Raw genomic sequence first — 24222 nt, forward strand, 5'->3', positions numbered from 1 at the left:
ACTAGGACCAGAGCACTTGGTATCTTCCAGAACTTGAACCCTGAGTGTTATCAGCTGGACCTGAAAGAGCTCAAGCAAATGAATTTTCTACCTGCCTTAGTCAATAACTCTGAACTTCATTCTAAAGATGTGAACCAGTCAGAGACTATGAGTTCAGATTACCCTTCTTCCACAACTTCAAGTAGAAGAACGAGGGCTCAGCAGCCATTCCTGTGGTCCACTGCAGCATCTTCTCTTTGTTGGTGTGTCAAAAAAAAAAAAAAAAAATTCTTCCCATAGACCTAGAAAAAGGACCACAGCCTATCAGCTCCTCTGGCTGTGAAAAAACGTGCTACCGAGTTCAGTTGAAAGAATCGTCGATTGAGTTATTGGCAATAAATGCCAACTATCCAATTCTTCATTGCTATTTATTTTAATAAAATTGTGATAAGAGGCAAACTGCTCGTCACACATCTGATTGTATTTGTTCCGGCTCCCACGCCAGAGAACAGGCAGCTTATGGCCGTCAAGGACTTCTGGCAAATGAGAGTCTCTTACGCAGTGATTGCCTTTACCACAGCTCTGGAATTCATCGCCAGGAGACTGAGGCCCAAGTGTGACCTAGGAAAACTGGTGTGACACCAAGTGTACTTTCAGACAAGCAAAATAGCAGAAAAACAAAATGCAAATAAATTAATTTCTCACATCAAACAAGTGGCTAATGTTAAACAACCTTTTATCTGTGTGCAAAAGGGGTTGTTTGTTTTAGGTTCTGTCTTTTTTGCAGGGCCCTGTTCATGGCAAAAAACTGATATACCAAATATTTTTAAACATAACTAAAGGCATTCTATTAGAATCTGAATTTCAAAAAAGCTTAGTAAGATGCTGACACATTAATCAAGTGAGAATTTGCACAGAGAAACTTAAAGGGCATAGAAAGAATCACATGCACTTTATCTGAAACAACATTCAAAACAAATTCTGAAAGACTATTTTGTGTAGTGGCTGCTGTGCCTCATTTTATGCCACTATATTACTTGGTGGCATAGAAATGAAATACCGAACATGCATAACCAGTAACAGAGCAACCCTAAAATTATTGAACAGTCGACTGCCACGATCTAGCAGCTTTACCTAGAGAGAGCACTGCTATGGGGAACCCTGGCCTACAGCATTCACCAGGAAAAAGAGCTGACATGCACCATGGCATATTTTTACATGTTCAAGAATTCCAGTCAAGCCACAGTAATGGATGATCCTATTAACCCTGGACAGTCTTAGGCGAGACACTGAGGATATATGGATCCTTCCCTAGAAGTTTCAGTGGCTTGATGCCTTTTATGATAAAGCTTCATATTTCTTGTAATTTTGGACCGGTTCCCTATTTGTTAACTCCACAACACCACTAGCAGGCCAGCTTGCATCTCAGTTATTTAAACATGGTGCAGTGGGCCCAGCCCAGCCTATCATGCACAACGGGAAGACTGCAGGGCATGGTCTAGTTCTAAAAGAATTGTCTATCACGGGATGTCTAAAAAACCTCTCACTGAAAGTACAAGAACTGCACAACTTTCCAAAAAGCTGCGAACATAGGAAGACTATTTTTTCCTTTTACATCACACAATAATCCCAATTCTGGAGGTTATACTACTCCAGTTATCAACAGCTGTTCAGTCATTACTCCCACTCTAAGCTCAGCTAATATCCCATTTGATTGTGAATGACAGAAGTGCTGATTTTGGTATCTCATCCTCCGTTTCATGGAAAGTGGAAGAGTATAGGTGAAGAAGGAGAATAAAATCAGTAAGTATGCCTTGAAAGGCTGCACCCACTAATGCTGATCTGCTCCCACACATTCTAGTTTTTTTCTGTCTCTTTGCTTCTCACCCTATTCCCTTTCTTCCTTTTTCCCCTCTCGTTTCCTCTCATTCAAGTATTCTTCCTCCCTTCCCATAGACAGAAACTGTTCATTTCAGGTTCTAAAGCATCTATTACTTTTCTGCTTTGATTTTAGCTAGTCTCAAACCTTCATCGCAACTTTTTTAAAGATCTAAAATACAATTTCATTTCACATTCAACATCCAGACCACAAATTAGCATGCAAATGTATTGGAATTCCTAATTTATACCAATAATTCAGAATCTGTAAGGCCTTTCAACAATATTGGCTATCAATGAGTTGTTAGAAGGATCAACAAAACACAAAAACCTTTTAAGATTCATGGTAAGTATTCATGAGCCATTCATATAAATAATATTTATGTACACACACAAGACATGCTAAAACCCACAAAAATTACCAGACTTTTCCACTCAAACCTTCCCCAAAAGCCTACCTTTTCTGAGACAGCAAGGACAGAAAACTTATGTGCAAAAGTATTTGTTATGAACAATTTCATGAGCAACAGAAAAGGAATATGGAGTTCAGTCTTGAATACCATAAGCACTAAAAAGGACTTTTTTAGCCACTGCATGTTATCTTCCTAAAAAGATTACACCATTTATATTGAGCTTTAATAATTTAAACATATCAAGCTATTACCAAATACTGACTACGGATATTCTCTATGTGTGTTCAACAGCAGTAAGAGCATTAACAGTTACTATTCAGTTGAACCCATTCACTCTTCCCTCCCATCTTTGTCCTTTCATATCCCTTCCCCTCCTCTTCCTCTCCCTTTGTTTTTTCATCCCTTCTTTTCTTCCACACCCTTTCAAGAAGGCCCAATTCAGCACAGTGTGGTATCGGCAGAAACCAGTGACAGCTGCTGTTTCAGCTACAACAGTAAGTGGATTTTAAAAAAATCAAGGGACAGCTTTAAAGTTTGGGAGAGTTGTTTAAATGGAATATGTTATAACTCTACTGAGGATTTGGACTTTAGCTACACTCAATAGGGGTGCTTCATTACCTACTTGTGGGAATGCCACTTGTCTGTGATGAGGTCACAGCCTCCTGGTGATAAATTCCATATCTGCTGTTTAGCCCGGTCAGCTGAAAACAAACTAGCAGATGCCATGCTGATTTGCATCTAGTTGCTATCGATACTAAAGAGACAATATGTGAAAGACAGGAAGTATCATGTGGGAGCCACACTTAGACAGCATGAGGGGAAGCAAGTGTTCACCTTCTTTAGCTAATCATCCCGTGTTGAATTACTGAAAGTCTTCCACAAGATGAACGCAGTAATCAAAACCAATTTTGGGCTGGATTTGTCTCTTACTGGTTTATTTTTTTATCCTAGGCATTTCTGTGCCACTTTGACTGGGGAGGGAAAAAAAAACAAAAAAAAAAACAAAAAAAACCACCCAAACACATCATAAGTAGAATCAGCAACAGCTTTTGCCTTGAAGTCTGCACTTCTATAAGAAATCACCCTTACGTACTATTCAGCAAAACAATTTCCTTTTGGTTTTGGTCTTGTTATTCAATGTATTCACATCATGAAATACTGAATTCCTGTCCAAGGGAGGACTTCATAAATTAGAAACTCCAGCTAATTCTCAGTAATTACTCTGTAGGTCCCTCAGCTACCTTCTCTCTCCTACCCATATTCTCTCTTTCCCTGAAAAGGCTATATATGACACTGAGAGCATTCTAAGCCTTTTACTTTTACACCATCATCTTGACTTTGAGTCTGTAATTTGATCCCATTCCATCACAGAGTGCTGTGCAATGGTGTTTTCAAATCAACTGTTAGTGGACACACCCATTCATCCCATAAAATGCATGGCAGTATATCTGCACTAAAATACATGCCAGTGTATCTCCACTACCATCACTAATTAGAGTTTTTGTTACGTTCTCAAAATAAACATTACAGATTGAATCATTATTGTTTAGAACCAATGGTGAAGATTAAAATAATAATGAGAGTTTCCACTGACAGGAAAAAAAGGGAATCTCAAGGAAAGGCTGTGCACACAAGCAAGGAAAGAAAACTATTTTGCCTTTCACCAAAGGCTGGGGGAAGATCTGCAGAGGAGGGAACAAAGGGCCACTTAACTGCTTGAATACTCAGTAGACATGGTCCCTTGAAGTCTAGGTGGAGCGTGGTGGGTGAGCACAGAGACACACCTGGACGGACTCCACCGTGTCTATATGAGTTCCTACAGACAGGCAGCAGGGGTGAAAAGTTAGAGGGACTGTTGTGCCTAGCGGGGGCTACCTGGAACTTGCCATCCCTCAGCAGCATCATGCATATGGTGCAGGAGCCCGGAGGCATGATAATGCATAAGCTAACGTATCCCCGACCCGTGTAAGTCATTCTTGAAGAATAAAGGGAGCCTGTGATTTATTTACCCGCAGCAATAATATGGCTTTGAAGTAGAAAGGCTAATAGCATCTGCTCTCCAAGTCCAAGGTAGCCAGATGCCAGAATGACCAATATTAGCACATTCTTCCAGCTAATGGCAGCAAAGTGATTGCCCACTCAGTACTTTAAATCTGGGCAGATCTTCTAGCATAGGAACATTCCTTTTTTTTCTGGCAGGTATGCTGACAGATTTGTAACTTGAGGTATTCTAAGAGTGATCAAAATACATAAATAACACCACTAAGAATACAAAAGATCTGTTGTACTACTGCTCAGCAAAAATGAGAATATGTTTTCTCTTACTCCTTTTTCTAGCACATTAGGCGGCAATACCTTTCCTTCTTGATCTCTTCTGCTTTACATTTTTCCATCTCATTACACTTCCCTAAATTTACCCCTCACAGCCTGCGTAGCCGTCATCCCATCCCAACACCAGTTAACTACCTTCTAGCTCATGAAATCAAGGTGAAAAGCTGATCATATCTAACTTGGTTTGAAATAAATTAAAACATTCCGTTGTTACTTTCATAGAGAAATATGACAGGTACCATAATTTCTGCATGGGAAGAACAGGTAGTATAATGGGAACTAGAACCTAAGGAAGGCAACCAGAAAGCATGAAAGGCTTTTCCTAGGATTCATCTTTGACCTTTTGGACAAGAAATGAGAATAGCTCTAGATAGCAGAATGTAAGAATGCAGCATGTAAAGCAGAGGTGAATACAAAATCTCAATTGTAGGTACTACCATAACAAAAATACTACTAAAATACTGCTTATGTACATCAAAAATTTTCATGTGCACATCTACAGACGCTTGCACTAAAGGTTGAGTAAAGTACATTCTTACTGTAATGGACTACATGAATTCCTCAGCAGAAGAAAAATATGAAAGCATCTGTGGGAAGATAATCTGCCCTCAGCAGATCAGGTGTGACAAAGAAAAAAAAAAAAAAAAAAAAAAGCAAATGCACAGCCACAGCTTCCACCGTTACAGAAAGTCAGCGGTCAGAATCCTCACACGCTGCAGATACTAAACCAGAAGACCTGCTGGAAGATTAGCTATTGAGAGATAGTTGATCTAATATGTAGTTTACATGAGATGAATTCCTGTTAATGTCATCTTAAAGCCATAAGCCACGTCATGCAGACAAACCTGATTCCACCTTAACTAAACCCAAGTTATTTTCCACAGTGAATCCAGTGCAAACAGGACCTTCACATGCAACCCCATTCCCTGCAGAGTCACAGAAAGATCTTTCCATCGAACCCAGACGGAACTGCATCGTGTCCTAAGGAATGCACTAGCGGCTAGAGCAAAATGGCACCTTTCCCCTTAACAAATGGAGTTACACCGGCTTATACCAGCTGAGAATCTGTCAAATATCAAATTGTATCAAAATACTCCTCTGAAATAGCTCAACATTCAAATAACATATATATTAAGTCCTTCAAAATGTTCATTCTAATAATAATGTCAGCCAGGCACACGGCACCCTCCTTATCCAGAAAGCTCCCAAAATATGATTCATTCTAGTTCCACCGATATCTGGATTTGGTACTTCTGAGGCAAAATGCTGCGAGTGTCCTTAGCACACTTACTCCACTGCATTTAGGAAAGGAAGTGAGGATTAACTGAGCCAGTTAAAACTATAAGAAGAATGTAGATGGGCAACTACATCCTATCTTAGCTGGAATTAGGCCATGACATTGAGGTTAACCCCCCTACTTGTGCAAAAATACCACGGGTTTTTACTAACCACAAATGGTCAGGAACTCAGTTTAACATGCTCATCCACAACAATAATACAGATGTGAAAAGCATGCAGAACAGTCTCTGAAAGTGTGATACTCTAGCTCAAAGTACGCACGTATTCATACACCAGTTGTAACCTAAAACTAGACAGAATGAAACAAGATTGCAAGATTGCTGTAATACAACACTTTCACAGTACAAACATCTGTTTAAATCTGAAGACTTCCTAAAAGCTTCACCTCAGTAGTTTTGGAGCATTAACAGATAGAGCCTCTGTAGAAAGAGTATCTATGAGTAATGAGGAAATTTGCAGCACTCACTGCCTCCTCCGCACTGGGACACTGACCAATACCGTTTATGAAGTAAACAATTCAACAGCAGCCCTTCCGGAACAGCTCCTCACCAGGGCAATCTACTCAGGAATTAAAGTCACATTTATTCCAGAAAAGAGTATCCAGATAGGGAGTGCCCTGCAGTATTTTATGTCAATTTTCCCACATTGGCAGGTCCTTGGAACAATGTATTAATTCTCCTTATGTTGTGTAATAGTTAGTTGGAATTAGTAAATACACACTGTTCCAGCACATGCATCTAATTTGTCATAAAGTATGGTATGTAAGAAATCACACCATCTTCAATAAATCTAAAAAGACATTAACATTTTTTGTTTCTAATACAAGATATTTCAAGCAACTAGTAAAATTTCAGTAGTATATGGAAGGGGTCTTAGAGAAACGCACAAAAAAATACGACTATAAACAAGCCATCATTCTGGTAAGAGGAAATACAAACAACCAGAATAAAAATAGTTGATGCACAAAAGCCATAATGAGGGGGTTGCTCAAAAAATAACTTCTACTTTGAATGGTTTGGATGAAATACAAATTATCCACAGAAAAGTGTGGACTGGCATAAATGTTTGTACAAAATTATAAGTATATTTCTAGAAGTATGCAAGAGACAACCGCCTGCATGCTGCACAAGGTCCCAACAACGCTCTGCCTAAGTGCTAGTGCACAGAGTCCAAACCACTGCATTTTAATTACTATGCAGCCTCAGATATATTGCCTTTGATATGGAAATGTTCTTGTTCTCTCATCTTCACATACGGTCTCATGCACAGAAATCTTTATCTGATTCATAAAAAATAAACTAGAATCCAATCTCAACACCTGACCTCAGTGCTTAGAAGTTTTTTACTAAGCATGGTGTCACTATAAAAAGAATGGGTAATATTGGTGTAAAGTTAGATATTTGGAGCAATGATATGAAGGATTTGCAGTTAGGAATCAAATCAATACTGCACCTCTGAGGTTTTAGAGTTTCCTGTTGCCTTATGTCAGTCTACCAGTGACTGGAGAAACAATTGACTGTACACCTTTCTGCCTAGTTCAAGAAGAAAGAAAAAAATATTTAAATGACAACCTGTCTTACCACCGAATAGAAAAGATGCAACTCACCCACTTGCTGTATGAAGTAGGTTCCGAAATCTAATAAATCACTAATGTCAAACTTTCCGGCCTTTTTTTTAAATTTGTATATAACATTTCTGTGCATATTTTAAATGAATGTACTACAAAGTTTACACAGGAAGAAGCAAAACATTTCCCGAGCTTTACTTTATCAATAATCAAGGTAAAAAACCATGAAGAATACTTAAAATACAAACCCAGTCCTTCTGCACAGCTTACATTAATATGGTGCCTGTAAGAAGACTAAAAAATTTTGCTTAGACAAATTCTACTAGTCACTTGGAAAAAACATTAAATATTCAGACCTATTTAAATACTTCTCCTAGCTCTATACAATTACATTCTCTTTTTATAAAGAATATGATCTGTGTAACTTCTCTGTAGAAGATAATGACCCATCTGTAAATCATTTTGTTGCAGGTTATCTGTTTTTTATCACTTCTAGTACCTGTCTGTCCCTGATATGATACCCTTAAACATATTAACTTGATGGAATGGCTTCGCCTGACTTCAAAAAAACATCGATTGATAGATATTTATTCTCCACTATAAATAAACGACTCCGATTAACCTAGTTTACTGATATATCTAATTTTATATTACTTCTTTCAATTCACAAGGTTCAAGAAATATTTGGTTAAACTAATTTTCAATCAGTGATTTTCAAACTTGGGATGCTGTTTTCTTTCTTCTTAATTTAAGGAGACAAAACAGTAAACATAAAACTGATACCAGCATTTTAAAATATACAAGAGGAGGAAAGAAATGTCTATGTACCGATTCTTGTTTCTTTAAGAGAAAATCCATTTTTCAGGTTCCTGTTCTACTAATTGAAAGAGAATTATTTAAAACTTCACTGAATACTTGAATATACGATGGGTATGTGTAGCAGTTTCACCAGTGCCAAAGAACTCTAGACTTTCTGAAAGACAGTAAACTAAAAATTGGCAGGAAATCTCTTACAATGATGTCACAAATATTTGTTGTTGCCACAGAATAATGTTTTAAAAGAACACCTACTTCTGTGCTGAAAAGGCTTTGGGAACATGTAATTATCCAGTTTTATCACTGTAGAAATCGGCTGCTTTCCAGCAAATACGTCTATCGGATCTCTCCCTTCTGCGCAGAACTACATCTAAATAAATATACACATATTTCATACAGACATCACACCGGTCCAGTACACAACCTTATTAAGGGTAGGATTTTACCATATTCTGTTGTTTTCACAATACGATATCATGGCCTGTAACAATACATCAGTAAATACTGTGGGAGAATCGCGTGTCTAAAAAATTCTGAATGGCTCATGTAAAAAAAAAAGGAAATTTGGTTTCTGTGGTTTGGTAACAAGTCCCCTAAAGTTCCCATTCTTGCTGTCCTACCTAAGGAAAAAATAGAAAAGGGTGTAAATAAATAATGACACTGAAAGACAGAGACAAACAGAAATCAGTTCACTAAGGCACAAACTTGAAATGTGCACCTTTGTGCTTTGCTGCTACTTGACGAATAAGCTCTATGCGAACTACCGGATACATCATAAAGCTGCACTTCTCTCCCAGGTTCTGACATCATGCAGAACTGTTTCAAAGCTCTGTCTCTGTGATTTACTATATTAACTGAAATGTTTTAAAAATATGTCGTTGTATCACTTCAGTTGACACAGCTTATATATACACAAACACCCCTATTTACATAACTTTTAAAACGTTAGTCATTACACACCACCTCTGCCAAACCAGCCCGCTGATCTTTAAAGTCACGCTGTGCAAAAAGAAATGTACATCACCCCATTGTATGAGGTATAAAGAAAAGTGCATCGCAGCTTCTCTTTCCTAAGTAATTTTTGTTCCATGAAATAAATAAATAAATTGATGGAAGCCTTTTAAGTGTGATCTGTACACTTTTAAGGGGGAAATGAAACCAAGTGTAAAAGATTAATGGATGTGCTTCCTGAAGTGGTATCTCCCAAGGTGATTACAGTCTTTAGCAGATATAAGGTCATGACTAAAGAAACTTTCTCATGCTGAGTAAAAGCGTATTTGTTTTTGCTATCATCATGCAAAGCTCTGGCCTTTATTACCACGAGGTATTTCAAGGCCTCTAAGACCTGCAGACGTACGTGGATGCTTTTGACTAAAAATGTGATCAAATATGCAAAAAAACACGTCCGAAGGGATCTTTTTTTCCCCACGGAGCAAAAGAAGTTCAGCTGGAAGTGACCATGAACAATTGTCGGGCACATATTAAAAACCACTGGCTCGGGAACAAGCACTGGCAGTTCCCACTTGCGAACAAAACCAAATTGACAAGTGAAGGCAACTAACTCTGGACATCAGTTATTATTTTCTGCAAGTCAGGCACTAGTGGCCTTACGGAGGAAACTCCGCTCCGCTTTGTTTCTCTTCTCGCTTTCACCAGTGTATGAACGTTTAAGGAGGAAAAAATGAAGCAGAGTTACGTAAGTTCAGCAGAGACTCGGTACTGTGCAGGGAGACAGCCATCTGTCTCGCTCCCTTTATGCTGCGTGCTACACACATGGCCCCAGGCTGCACCCTGCGATGGGGGAGCAGGGGAGCGGGGCGCCGAGGCAGCCCGGCGAAGTCTCCCGGCAGCCCCGAACCGCGAGGCTGAGAGAGAAAACAACGCACCTCGCGGCTGAGGATGCGGGGTTGCAGACCAAAGGGCCTCTTACGTTCTCATCGCTGAATGAATTAAAGTTCTAGGGGAGGAGGCCTGAGAAACCGGAGTGAGCGAAACAAGAAGTACGACGGGAGAGCAGGAGCCAGGAGCCGTAAATCCGGGCACGACGCGGGGACACGCCACAGCGGCCGGAGCCCGCGGCCCCGGGCGGCGCAGGGGCCCCCGGCGGCAGCCGCTCCTTCCGCGCGGGGCTCCGGCTGACCCCGACAGCCGCCAGAGTTCCGCGGGGCGCGGAGGGGGCGCGGAGGAGGGCCGCCAGCCCTCCGCCCCCCCCCCCCTCCTCCCGGAGGTGGCGCCCCGGGGCGCTGCGGCGGGGGCAGCCCGGCCCCCCCCCCCCCCTCCGGCCGGCGGCGGCAGGGCCCTCGGCCCCCGCGACCCCCGGGCCGCGGCACCGGCGGGGCCCGTCCCCCGCGCTCCCCCCCGCCCCCGGCGGCGGGAGGCGGCCGGCGGCAGCGCAGCGGCCCGGAGCGCGGCGCTGGGAGCGCTGCCCGGGCGCCCCTGCCCCCCCGGAGCGCTTCCCGGCGGCGCTGCAGGCCGGGCTGCCCGCGCTGCGCCTGGGCCGGCGCTCCGAGAGCGGGGCCTGGGTTGGCTTCCGTATATTCTTTGGCTTTTAATAGCTAGCTGAGGAAAAAAGAAAGCATTATTGTTTTCTTTCTTTCCTTCTCTCATTGCCTATTCTAAATTTGACTCCAAAGTTGAAGCAGTTGAATTGGCTAATTCTGAATACAGTCTATTGAGAGACCAGACACAGCAGTATATCCCTGTATAGCAATAGATACAATGTGCTGAATTGGCAGTCTAATTATAAATGTGGCATTTGGACCTCCTTTCAGACCCAGTGCCACCTTACCTTATGAGGGAACTTCAACTACAGCAACTGTTCAAAACAAAATGCCATTACAGGATCAGCTTCACCCAACACTGGAACCAGCCAGGGGATTGTTTTACAAACAGCCTTTCTCACTTAACACAAGAATGTATTATAAGGAAAAGTTATGGATAGTGCAGAGTCTGAAGAAAATGCGTATGTAGTTTCTGCCAGGTGTCGAGCCACTTCAAACTGCATCATGCTCCAAATGACCTCATTATTTTCTTTTAAATGTACTCACTATAAATAGATTATTCCTTAGTTTTACTAGAAAGAGCTGCTAGGTACGCCTGCTGTTTAGATTCCGAGCGGAGGGTGCCTGTAACGTTGTGAGCACAGAAACACGCGAAATATCCTGGCTCAAAACAAAAACCTGCAATAAGATCTTGCCAAAGAATCACGGTGTGCTGAAAAAAAGTTTTTTAAAGCGTCTTTTCTAGGGAAATATTTGTATGTAATGGCAAACTACATGCACATATCTCACATTCATTCTCATTATTTGCTTTATGGTATAATGGCTTAATTAAATGAGTGGGCACAAGCACGTCAATAAAACAAGTCAAGTCAAGTCGAAGTCTCAAAACAGGTTTCAAAATTACTCCATTACACGAATACAGAAAGGGAAATTCGTTAATTTTTGGACTTCGAGCCCTGCTTGGGGACTGGATAAAACTGTCCTTCCACCCTCACGATCAGCACTGAAGATGGAAATACCAAAAATGTTAAAATGAGAGTAAAAGAAAACAGCAGGAACAAAGTGCCGCTCGTGTGCCGAAGGCTATTTAAATTAGCTTAATAAACATATACCTTATCTACAAACAGCAGGCGAAGATATCTTACTTTATCGCAGAAAGTTTCAGCGTCTACGTTTTTGGGAAACACCCCTAGGACAGAACTAATCTGCGGTCCCCAGGCTCCCACCAGGCTGACTTTCCCTGCAGCCCCCCCGCCGCTCAGACACAACACTAATTGTCTCTTCACGCTGCCACTTTCACTCCTTCCCGTCCTCTGACAAAAAAAAAAAAAAAAAAAAAAAAAAAAAACACCAAAAAAACCCTACCCAGCCCCCCAGCCCCCGCCGTGGAAGGGTCCGCCGAAGGCAGAAGCGGCGGCCGGGCCGGTGCTCAGGGCTGCCCTGAAGGCCCGGCGCTGGCCGAGACGGCGGCCCCGGCGCGGAGGGGAGCGGAGGGGCGCGGAGGGGAGCGGAGGCTGCTCCCCGCCCGCCGCTCGGCAAGGGAGCGGGGCTCTGGGGCCGAGGAGCCGCTCTCTGGCAGCGAGCGCGGCTGGTGATGCGCGCGTGGAAGTACCTGCTCACATCACGCCTAAATGTTCTCCCTCACGTATCTACCCCGAGCCGCGGTCCCGCAGGGGCGAGCCCGCCGCCGGCCACGCGTGCATGCATTACACGAGCGGGCGCGGCGGTGCCCGCGCCTCCCCGGCGCAGGGCAAGCCGCAGAGGCACCCTCATTAGCTCCCACTGATGATTCCTTTCAGGATCATGAATGGAACAATTGTCAAAAACTGCGGGAAAAAAAAACAAGCCCCGAGACGATTATATACAGACACAGCTTGTGTGCGCGCATGTGACAGTTGCAGGCAACCCAGATTTGTTCATAAACTCTTCAGCATTATCCGAGATAAAACACCAAATTGCTTCTACGGTTAAAGAGGCTCCTCATCCCCAGTCAAAAAACCAAACAGCCTCCAAGGCAGTGAAAGCCAGGAAAAGACAAGCCCTCCACCAGGCACACCTTGCCTCGCTCGTATCCTACAGCACCGTCTGTAAACAGCTGCGCTAGCTTGTTGCAACTGCCCCTATTTCATTTCAAAATAATAATAATAATAATAATAGTAGTAGTAAGTTAAATACTTCCTGAAAACTTACTTTGCATTTAGCTTAGGCACTATTCTTTTTTTCAGCTCGCAAAGGAAGCCGTTTTGTCCAGGTTAGGTATTGTCTACTTATGGATCAGCCTCTGGCTAAGGGTTTATTTTAATTTATGGCTTATGCATTCTTTTAAGGTCGATTTGCATGACCTCCGGCAAAGAGCTAAGGCAGCAAGAAATCCCAAGTCGAACGTTGCCACAAAGCGGCACACATCTCCCCTTCCCGGTGTAAACAGAGCTCTCTGATGATGGACTGCGTTCTTCCCCCCTCCCCGTGTATCACAAATTAGGATGCGATATCAATTTTAAAGTTTTCAGCATAACTTTCTCCAGCCCCCCCGCTCGGGGCGATGAGCGCCGCCGCAGCCGCGCAGCTCCCGGGGACAGTGCCCCGCCGTGGCCACCCCCGGCATCGCCGCCGCCCCTCCCGCCGCTCCGCGCCGCGCCGCGCTCCGGGGACAGCACTCATTTGTGGCGAACTTCAAAGCGGTTACCCACCTCGAACTTAACGGAGAATTGAAAAGCAACACTAAACTCCCTTCGCCTTTCTCCATCCCGTGGCTTTTGGGGTTATCCGTGAAGAGAAACCCACGCGAGCACTCCGGAGTAATGACAGCAGCGCTCTGCTCTCAAAGATTTATTTCGGATTTTATTTTTCCTCTCTCTCTCTCTCTCTTTCTCCCTCTCGTGTTAGTTCCTTACGTACAATATCTTCCCAGCACCATGTGTTCGCCTGCCGTGGGTGATCTTAAAATACAACGCTGATCTGTCACTACATTTTAAAATAAACTCTACTCGGGAAGGATGAGAAAGTGTTGTGATTTCAAGGTACTGGGGTCCCCAAACGTCTCGGAAACCTCGGGATTCAAACAGCCCCGGAAACTCGCACGGGGACGAGACTATAACTACTTTTCCCTAAAGAAGAAAAGAAAAGAAAAGAAAAGAAAAAAAAAAAAAAAACAAACCAACCAACACCACCCTCGTGGTATAAAAGTAAATAATCGTGCAGGGGGAGGCGGGGGGAAGGGGTGAATTCAGCAATGTTAAAAGCTAAACAACAGATCTACCTCCGGACGCTGCTGCTTCACTCAATTGCAACTAATAACCCATTAAAGACAGCGCAGAGGGAACCGGATTCTCTCCTGCAAAGCGACATAAATCCAGCGAAAACCCATTAAACCACCGCCACCGCCACCAAGCCACGCAGCACTACACACCACAGCAAACAACAGGTATACAACACAATAGGGCTTTTTTTTCCTGGTTACCTCCTCGGGATCCAGTGTGGCACAAAGCACTGGGAGAGCCTCCTTTTTTTTTTTTTTGCAACGCGCTTCGGTAATTTTCATTAAAAAAAAAAAAAAAAAAAAAAAAAAAAAAAGAGAGAGAGGGAAGGAGGTGAAAGGGGAGAGAGAAAGAGGGATAAACGGGTGGTAATTCGGTAAAATAAAATAAAATCAAATAAAATAAAATAAATGAACTAGAGTCTGCTGGTGTTTCTCCGGGCCATGGATGTGCAGGATCCCGATCGTTAGAAGTTTGCGGATGGGTTGCCTGGAGATTTGGTTACAATCAGGTTCATTATTATTTTTTTTTTTTCCTCCTGAAACAAGTGAAGGCGATGGTTACTGCTGTCAATCTTGGCAATCAATGTGAGCGGCCATGTCGTAAGTATTCAAAGCATTTCCCGTCGTGCAACATCAGAAAGTGAGTGGCCAGGGCATTGATCTGAGGAAGGCAAAAGGAGGCAGGGCTCCCCCGCCCAGACAGCACAGGCAAGATGAGACAACACAGAGAGAGAGAGGGAGAGGGGGGAGAGAGAGGGAGACTGAGAGCGAGCGAGCGGGGAGAGCAACAACTGCGGAGAAAGTGAGCACAAAACAGAAAGTGAAATCACCCCGGGCTGCCAGCCGCATCCCCGAGCAGCTATCACCACTCACAGTGCTGTTAGACAAATGAAACCCTAAACCTCGCTCCTCTAATGACCACTGATTGCCCGGAGTGGTGAGGAAAGGTACTAGAAAGTTACCGGGGAGGGGGTGCGAGGGCGGGGAGGGGAGGGCGGGCGGGGGCCGGAAAAGGAGGAGGGGGAGAGGGGGGGTCCCGGGAGAGCCGGGGCGCGGGGCCGGGGCTGCGCGGGGGGAGCGGCGTGTTACACGCCGGCCCTCCCCCGCCCGCACGGCGCTTCCCGGGGAGTGCGTGGGGAGGCACACGCCGAAAAAGTCCTACCGGGCTCCTGCTCGCAAATTAGATTAAAAAAAAAAAAAAAAAAAAAAACAGGGAAAGAAGAAAAAAAAAAAAAAAAGCGGGAGAGAGACGATCTGCAGGACCTGGGGAGGACGAGAGGGAAAGCACTCAGCAGGCGCCTACTGACAGTTGATAAATGGGGCTCTGAGGAGCCCGATCCCACAGCCCGGTCGGGGTAAAAAACAGATGAAACGTAAAGTATAAATTACACTAGAGATGGGAGTCCAGCTACGGGGACCCGGGGGAGAGGAAGGGGAGAGGAGGAAGGAGTAGGCACTCAGAGTCCACCAACTATTTAGCGATGCATTCAACAGAAAGGTAAAACGTGAGCCGGGATACAAGGGGAAAGACAGGTATGACCGGAGGAGAAAAACTGATTTAGGACGGACCCGAGCTGAAGTTGGGATTCTCGTGGCGACGACGAGAGATTTTAGCAGCGGCAATATATAAATATCTCTCTCCCTGCCTACCAAAAGGCAACAGATAAGGACTTGAATATCAGCTTGAATACCAATTTAGGAACTCACGCTCCCTTGGAAGTGCTAATTAGAGGGGGGGGGGGGGGGGGGGGGAATCTGGGAGAAAGAAGGGAAAACTCTGAGGAGGTGAGGAGAAAAATCAACCAGTGGCACAGAGTACTGCAAAGCCAAGAAAGTCTCTCTGCTGTATTTTTACATGCCAAAGGTAAACATAAAAGAGTCTTTCAAACTGTCAGGGGCCCGCAGATCAGGTGGGCAAACAGCGCTGCAAAGCTAACGTCTCCCTCTTTTGATATTATTCACACCTAGGCTAAACTGTTGTTAAGATGGGAGTGCGGAAAGCAACCTCAAGCCCACAAAATGAGAGAGAGAGAGAGAAGTTGTTGATTCATCTCTGTATTTTTGGCACTTTCTCCCCATTTTCCAGAAGGCGCCTGGAACAGTTAGTAACAGAGAAACTTTTTAATTTTAAAATAGCTTCATAACTTATAGAGGCCAAAAAGACGAGGAGAAAGCCTGATTTCGCTTTCCTCCTCTCTCAAGTAGAAATTTGCGGAATAGGTTAGACCCAGAAGCATGTTCAGCCCCACCGCGAATGAACCTTGCTTCATAAGGACGTGATGAAAATTGAGCATCAATGTGATGGCACAGGACTGATCTAATCTGGCTCTATTTCATTTTGTTAACAAGCTGTAAAACTCAACACACTACTGGAGTCGTGCACAATGCATCCCCTCTACCTTGCTATCCGAGGTACTATCGTCCCTCTCGAGTCGAGTCCAGGGAAAATGAGTTTTAAGTCGGAACCTCTTAGAATAGCGGACCCATTTTATACAGTATTTTTGGCAATTCCACTACAATAAAAGGAGCAATCAAGTCCTATTCGGCAAGCAGCAAACACCTTGAAGCAGAACTTCAAAATTAGCTAGTGAAGCTTTACCATCAAATTAGCTGGCTGAAGGCATAGTAGCTGATTTCCGTGCATTCTTTCAATTTTAATAAAAGACACTGAAAAACTGAAATTCGGAGACGGGGGTAAATTATAGGATTGTAAATACTGAGTTTGTATTCACCTGCGTTCAGCTAATTCAAAGTGTTCACCTTGCTGCAGTTATCTGGGCTATGGATTTAACAACATGAAATAGCTGCCTTTCCAGATATTGCCATGTCCTTTTTAATCTTTAATTATCAGAATCCCCGTGATTGGTCCTTGTAACACATTTAAACCTGCTGCAAGTAAAGGCAACACCTTGACTTTTTGCATGACTGGTAGCTTTGGCGCGCAAAAACATGAGCACTGTCAGAAAAGAGAGGTAACCAGAATACAAGGACGAACTACCCTGCCCGAGTTGGCAACCCCATCAATTTGTTACTGAAGTTTGTTTTTTTCTTTCAAGAAACAAACAAGAGGGGGGGGAAGGAGAAAAAAAAAAAAAAAAAAAAAACAAAACCAAACAACCACCAAACCAAAAAAACGAACCCAAACCCACTCCTCAAATGTAGCGTCCTCCTTATGAAGTACGAGGCGGTAATGGGACAGGAGATAAGGCACGGGCTGGCTGTGAGCGCCCACCCAGCCCCAGCCCGGGGGGCGCAGCCCGGGGGGCGCAGCCGCCCGCCCCGGCAGGGCCGGCCCCTGGGCCGGGGCAGGACAGCGCGGCGGGGCGCCCACGCTGCCGGGCGGAGCGCAGGGACGCTCCAGCTTGTTGCTTCCCCTGCGTGATCAATTCACTTACAGAGGTGACAGCCAGGGCCGGAGCGCTACAACTTCTCCGCGGTTGAAAAAGCGGATTCCTTGGGCATTGTATGCAAATGTGCGTGCGCGTGTGAGCTGCACGGGGATAATTGTGATCCCTCTTTGTTTGCATAAGTGAACGCCCGCCGTGTAGATAGGCATACACGTGCCGAGACACAAGAAAACGCTTTTCCTTTTAGCGTTACCACACGTTTAGAGACCGCGTTTTAAATTACTTCCCTCGCTTTTGCTTCATTAGGCTAAAAGCAGGCAGAGCAGGCGGCGCAAGCAGCTGTCGAGGAGGGATGCGGAGCTGCTGTGGGCGCCGGCGGAGGGACGGGCTCGGAGGCGCCCAGTTCACGTCGGGGCACTTACCTGCTCACAGCTGTCACTGCGGTTCGCGCCGTCTCTCGCCTTCAGTACGTTAGAGGGAACATTCAACAAGCGAAGCAACCTGTCTGTGTGTTAAGTTTTACGTACCGCATCTTTAACGTGATGAGCAAATCTCCAACTCCTGTAGAGTTGGTGCAACAGTCCCAGAAGTTTGGATTCAAAGGGCAAGAAATTCCATCTTAAAAGTCATTCACCCAAATTCTAAACTCCCCTCTCTCCCCACTCAATGCCGGACAATTAGCAGGCACGTTTATAAATTCCCTGTGCTGACACTCTCCGACCATGAAGACTTTTCACAGGCTTGGTAAGGATGTTCAGAGAAACTTTTGCAAAATAATCAACAGCATCTGAGAGAAAACTAAAGGAAAAGAAGTTAAAGCCTCATCATCCGATTGGGAGAAAGTTTTGTTAGACAAGATAGTAGCATATTACTGCACGTTTCTTCAGAAGCAAACCCATCAGCTGACACGAGTTCCCCTAGAACAAGAACCTCTGGCGATCTCCTCAAAATTTAGGGGACGTTTGCATTTTATAACGCCCAAAGCTAAAGATCTGACTGAAAACAAAAACTCTGAATTCCTTACAGCGTCATCTGCCAACACAATGTATTGTCCTGGCGGAAAGAGGATCAAGGAAATTTTATTTTCATTTGAAACTGTGCATCATCTCGATAGTGAAGCAAAAAGCCGCAGCAACAATCTCCCCGCTCCACCCCCCCTTTCAAAAAAAAAAAAAAAAAAAAAAAAAAAAAGGGGGGGGGAAGAACTGGAAAAACCACATAAACTTTTACAAAGAAAATAAAAGCAAGTTTGACATGAAAACCCCTTCCTGTCTCAGAAAGTTCATTTTAAAGGTCCCCTCTGTAAATCTAAAGTGCAAACACCAGGCTAAGGTAGTGAGTGGCTGGAATTTGCATGCTGATAAGAGAAGGCTGTTGTACTTACAGTGACAGAGGGCAGGCTGCGGAAGAAAAGCTGTTTGTGTTAGCCTGAGAGTCACCCAGGGCTGCAATGAGAGGAGAAGAGAGGAGTGGGAGTGCCAAGCTGGATACACCTTCACCGCATCTCATCACATCTGCCAGCCTCTCTCTCCCTCTCTCTTTCATTTCCACATTCCCTTTGTTCCTGAAAAAAAAAAAAAAAATCTACACGTCACATCAGTCCCCAGATGCAGTCTACACCAAAGAAAAAAAATGAATAATTCAATCAAACTGTGCATAGTCTCTAAGGCAATAAATCTATTGCACTTAAAGAAACGAAGGGTAATTACCGCTATAGAATTAGAATAAGGCCAGAGCGCGCAGGGATCCCAGGGTCTGTAAACTCCACGGTCAAATAAAGTTTCATTTATTTAATCCTTTGACAACCCCAATGTAAACTAAAGGGGAGGATCGGAACTTATTCCAGTTGGGTTTGAGAATGCTTGAAGTGAATGTTATAAAAGGAGAGCGCCCGTGATCTCTAACAAACACAATGCAAGGAAGTCGAAGTGTTTCACTGCATCACCTCCAGGGTCCGTTCCCCCCTCCCTAACGAAGAGCAGACCACACTCCCACTTCCACCGGCTCCTGCTGCTCTCTGCAAGTGCAACGGGAATCGCTGGCAGCCGGCAGCCGCCTTACCTGCTCCTAGATTATCGCCAGCAAAGCCTGAGAAAAACTCAGGGCAACCGGCACTTCTGGTCCACGCTCTGGCGGAGAGAAGCCATGGGGGACTCGCACCGGCAGGGACTGACTCGAGAGGCTGCCCCTGAGTGCTGGATTTGCGCTGGGCTGAGTTTGGGGACTGCCTGCCGGGGGGCGGGGGACATGGTGCCGAGCCGAGCCCAGCTGGGCAGGCGGCAGCCCGGCCGAGCGGGGCTGGAGCAGAGAGCCGCTCCGCTCCCTCCCCTGCCTCGGACGCGGCGCTCTCGCCTCGGAGGTAAGGAGACTCTCTGTTGTGTTTATTCTCGCCGGGTAACTCAGGTCCCGGGGGCATGCTGCTGGAGTGAGGAGGGCGGCGGCTCAGGGCTGCGCCTCGGGTCGTTATACCCAGAACAAACTGGAGTTTAACGTCGGCATCTGCTGCTTGGCACCTTCAGCCACGTTCTTTGTAAACTTCTGGGGGGCTGGGGGAGGAGAGAGACGGAGGGGTGGTGGGGGGGGAGGGAGCCAACCCCAGGTGAGACGGTTGTGCAGATGACCCGGGCTCTCGCTCTGACTCGGCTTTGTGCCGGCCGGGGACATTAAACACCTTCCACTGACGTAGAGCATCGCGCATCTCCTGTGCTTGAACCGCTTTAACAGACAGTTCTGATTTATCCAAAACATTAACGGAACTGTTATTCTAATAAAGGTAAACTAGCAAACACGCTTGCCTCTCCGCTCACTTGGGCTTTGTTTATGTGCTTAAAACGCCACCGTGAGGCGAGTGCAAACAAAGCAGCGAGAGCGAACCGCCTGCCAAGGAGCTCTCGGATTAGCACTTCGCAAAGCAAAACAAACAGCGTTAGCGGCAGCGGGAAAGTCATCGAAGAATCCGCTGCCGGCGGGCGCGGGGTCGGTGGCTCCGCCGCGGGAGCGCTGCCCGGGCCCGAGGGCGGGAAGGGGGGACTGAAGGCGAGTTTAGGGAGACGGGAGCACACAAAGCAAAAACCCGGCAGCGGGGCTTTTTCCTTAACCATCCGGCCCGCGTCCCTCCGCTTCCCTCTCCCTTGCCTTTCCCGGCGGAGCGGGGCACTCCCCGCTCCTCCCCACGGGGGGCTGGGGGGGCCCTGCCCGGGGCAGGTCCCCTCGGGGGGGGCAGGTCCCATTGGGGGGGGGCGGGCAGCGCTCCCGAGCCCTCTGCCCGCAGCCCGCCTGCCGCCTTCCCCGCCCAAAGCAGGCCAGGGGCACTGCCAGGGCTTTCCTGAGGGATTTTGCTTCTAAAGTCTTTTAGGTGACTTCAAGGCAGAGGCTGGGTTTATAGTTTATAATCTACGCTCGATTTATTTTTTTAATGGAGGGGGAATGGAAAAAAGAGAAGAGAAACTAGGCTGTTACGACCCGTGAACAGTACTTGGGGTGACCCTGCTAAAAGTTGTGGGCAAGACTCAGCGCACTGAGTTTTTTGGGCATGGTCCAGGCACAAGAAAGCTATAGGAGGGGATCAGCTTTAGGGGACAGATCCTGTTATGCAGGGGCACAGTGCACCACAACACACTGCAGCTCATAGCCCTGCTCCCATGAAAAGCCTTACAGCAGGAAGGGGTCTCCTCGGGGGGCTTTTAGCAGCTGGCCAGACTCATGCTCCCCCCAGCCACTGGAGAGCGTTCCTCACGTCAGGGCACCCCAGAAGAGCAGTAACTGCACCAGCAAAGTTGAAGTCTCTAAACTCTTGGCTACAAGTTGCACTAGCGGAGTAAGCCCTGCAAATGAATCATGAGAACTCTAACAAGCTCCAAAAAATAGCAATTAGATTCGGCTGTGATTAGAATCACATTAAGATTGGGTACCTGATACTTTGCAGGTATAGAGTAAAAAAAGAAAAGCAGTTAGTGTGACTATGGAAGGTGCAAACATTTCCACTGGAATGCATCTGCTCCTCCTATTCTGGGCTTTTCAGATAACAGCTGGATTTGCCTACTTGTCATCTTAATCATTTTTCTACTCCCATCTCTGTATAATAGGATGACCATAAAACACCATTAACATATCAAAAAAGCAGTTCAAGATTAACAATGAGTTTAAACGTACTTTTTCAGAGGCAAACCAAAGCCATGCAAGAGTCACTTACAGGATTATCACAGTCCCACTAAGAGCATACACCTGCGTGGCCTCATGTCTTACACTGATATTCCCAGCTTTGGCCAGGAATAGCTGAGCTTGTTTTACGAATGAGGAAGGATGGGAAGATATACTGGCATATCTATACCCGCACACACCTCTGAGGAGCTGGGAGGGGACACGTGCTAGAAGAACCCTTACAGCCTGCAGTTGCCCTATTTTATATTACAGCCCAGAGTAAATTGTAGGTCAGCGATATAAACATGAAGGTTGCTAGATATTTTTCCCTAGAACCTCAATCACAGAAAAACCTTCACTAAACAGGACGACTGCAAACCCCTATGAACTATTCTAAGGGTTTACCAGCACACCACGGTGCTTTTCTTTTTTCGCTGGCAACGTCCCGTTCTGACAGCACATGCTGGGATTCAACAGAGTATGTATAGACTTTATAACACTGTATTTATTCCACAGTTCATTTTTGTTTCATACCCCCACCCTGAAGGCTAGAATAAATATACAAAGCTGTCTTTGACCTGAGGACTGGCCCACATAGCAAATAAATGCATTGCCACTAAGCCACATATATATGCCACATGAACAGAAATAATTGCCCAAGATAGGCCAGTGATTTTGTATTTTATATTACTACTGCTGTGCACTTATAAATTGCGTTGGTTTTAAGATGTTCCTGTGGATTTGTGATAATACGGCCTAACCTTGTAGGCTCGTGTCGTCATCAATTGTTTCACCCAGAAGCTCAAGTCCTGTGCATATAAAGTGCATGCATGCTTCTTATTAAGAGGATCAAAATTATGATGCTGGAAAGGATAAGCTGTTTAGAAAATATCAATAGAAAAGGTGAAAATGTCTATAAAGAAATTTTGGGGTGCAAAGTTTTTTCAGACTGTCCCATTCCGCCTGGAGCTTATAAATATCATGGCATACCGAATGGGTAGCATGGCTGTGTCCTCCCTTTGATCACCTCTTAGAACACTTTATGTTTTCTAACCAAAATACACAGTAGTAACTTCTTGCAACAAAGTTGACTAAGAAGCAAATCACTGTATAAATCTTTCAAAACATGTTTAAATATAGCTTACTAAACCAGGAACATTGGGTAGAAACTGCTGAAAGTATTCAGACTGTTAAAAACTAAAATGCGACATGATCTCAACATATTTGAACATTCAATTATATGAAATGTTTTTCCAACGTAATATCAAATTTAAGACTGAAGTAAAGTAAATGTGATTTGACTGCTCTGGAATCTTCCTAAGACAAATGACTGAAAGATCAAGGTGTTTTATTTCCTATTTGAATCAATGATCAATAAGTCTTATACATGAGAAGCGTGCATTTTGTATATAACCCACACTTTTTTAATAAGTCCAAGTTAGATCGAATAAAATAACTACATTTTGAGAGAAAAACTCACTATTTTTTAAGTCATTGCAATCTATATAATTATGAAGTAACTTGAATAAGGCATCTTACATCGGTCCTAAATTTTTTCCTCAAGTAAAACACTCATTGATTCCAATGTGAGTGTTGCCTGACTAATAGAGTTCCCTGTCAAACTGTTAAAATCAGCTAACTTCTAAAAGCCTGCAGATTGATGGAATAATGTGAGTATACTAAAGGTATGTATTTAATACGGGGAAAAAAAAAAAAAAAAAATCAAGTTACCAGGCAAAGCTTTTTAATGTTTACAATAAAATAAGGCAGTAATATAAGTAGATATTTTTAGGGGGTTTATAATTCTGCGCCTGGTTATGCAGACACTTATGCTTGTGACTTTATTTATGTAAGTCATGCCAGTGAATCAGTGCTCTTATGTCACAAACATTTGAAGTTTAGCATCTAGGACAATAGAAATATGAATAAATTGGCTTTAAATATTCCACTAGCAAAACATGACTATCTGCAAATCAGTTGTAGTGGATTATACTGTAAGAGTTATTTTGGAATGTCATGTTTAAAAGTTTGTGACTGATGATATACATTTTCTTTGTTTGGTGTGAATAAGCTCTTCATCAACGTTACATAGTAGAGTTAGATTTTAAAAATGGTCTCATAAAAATTAGAACCCCCTTTATAAAAAAGCCAACATCAAACAAATGAAGAACACCGACATACACCTTTTTCTGATTTTTTTTTTATAGGAAGTATTGAGAGCTTAATTCTAACAAGAATATTAAGTAAATAAATGTTAACTCTACTCAGTGGTATTAGCATAGTTGAAATTGTAGTTTATAAATTTTTGAGAGCATCGGCATCATGATATGGTTGTCATAGAAACTGCAACAATATGTCATTTCAATTAATTTTACATGCAGTGATGCTGAGGTCCGTGTAACAATTCTTTTTAAAAGTTCTAGAAGTAAATATTGAAAAGCAGGAACAAAAATATGAATAGGAAACAGTACCCTTCAATTATTTAATTAACAAAACAGAGAGAACTCTAAATTATTTTAAAACTATAACTGAGCTGGAGAAACTAGTTAAGCAGACTTTGATTTCAAAACCACCGAAATTAAAAGACGAAAGCTACGGAAACATTTAAACTCTAACCAAAAAACGTATCTTTTCCCAATAAAGCAGATTTGGAAAAATATGTAAAAAAAGATTTATTCCTGTTCAAGGCATA

General features: G+C 44.1%; 1 protein-coding gene across 1 annotated transcript in view; it reads right to left on the bottom strand.

The window, feature by feature from the left end:
* SOX6 (SRY-box transcription factor 6) overlaps positions 1-19905 on the bottom strand; it is a 380340-nt gene extending 360435 nt beyond the window's left edge. Inside the window, exon 1 of the mRNA XM_074918734.1 lies at positions 18775-19905. The gene's annotated coding sequence lies outside the window, so the exon portion shown is untranslated. The remainder of the gene's footprint in view (positions 1-18774) is intronic.
* Positions 19906-24222: the final 4317 nt, after the last annotated feature.

Source organism: Athene noctua, chromosome 14, assembly GCF_965140245.1.
Source record: "Athene noctua chromosome 14, bAthNoc1.hap1.1, whole genome shotgun sequence".
NCBI lineage: Eukaryota > Metazoa > Chordata > Aves > Strigiformes > Strigidae > Athene > Athene noctua.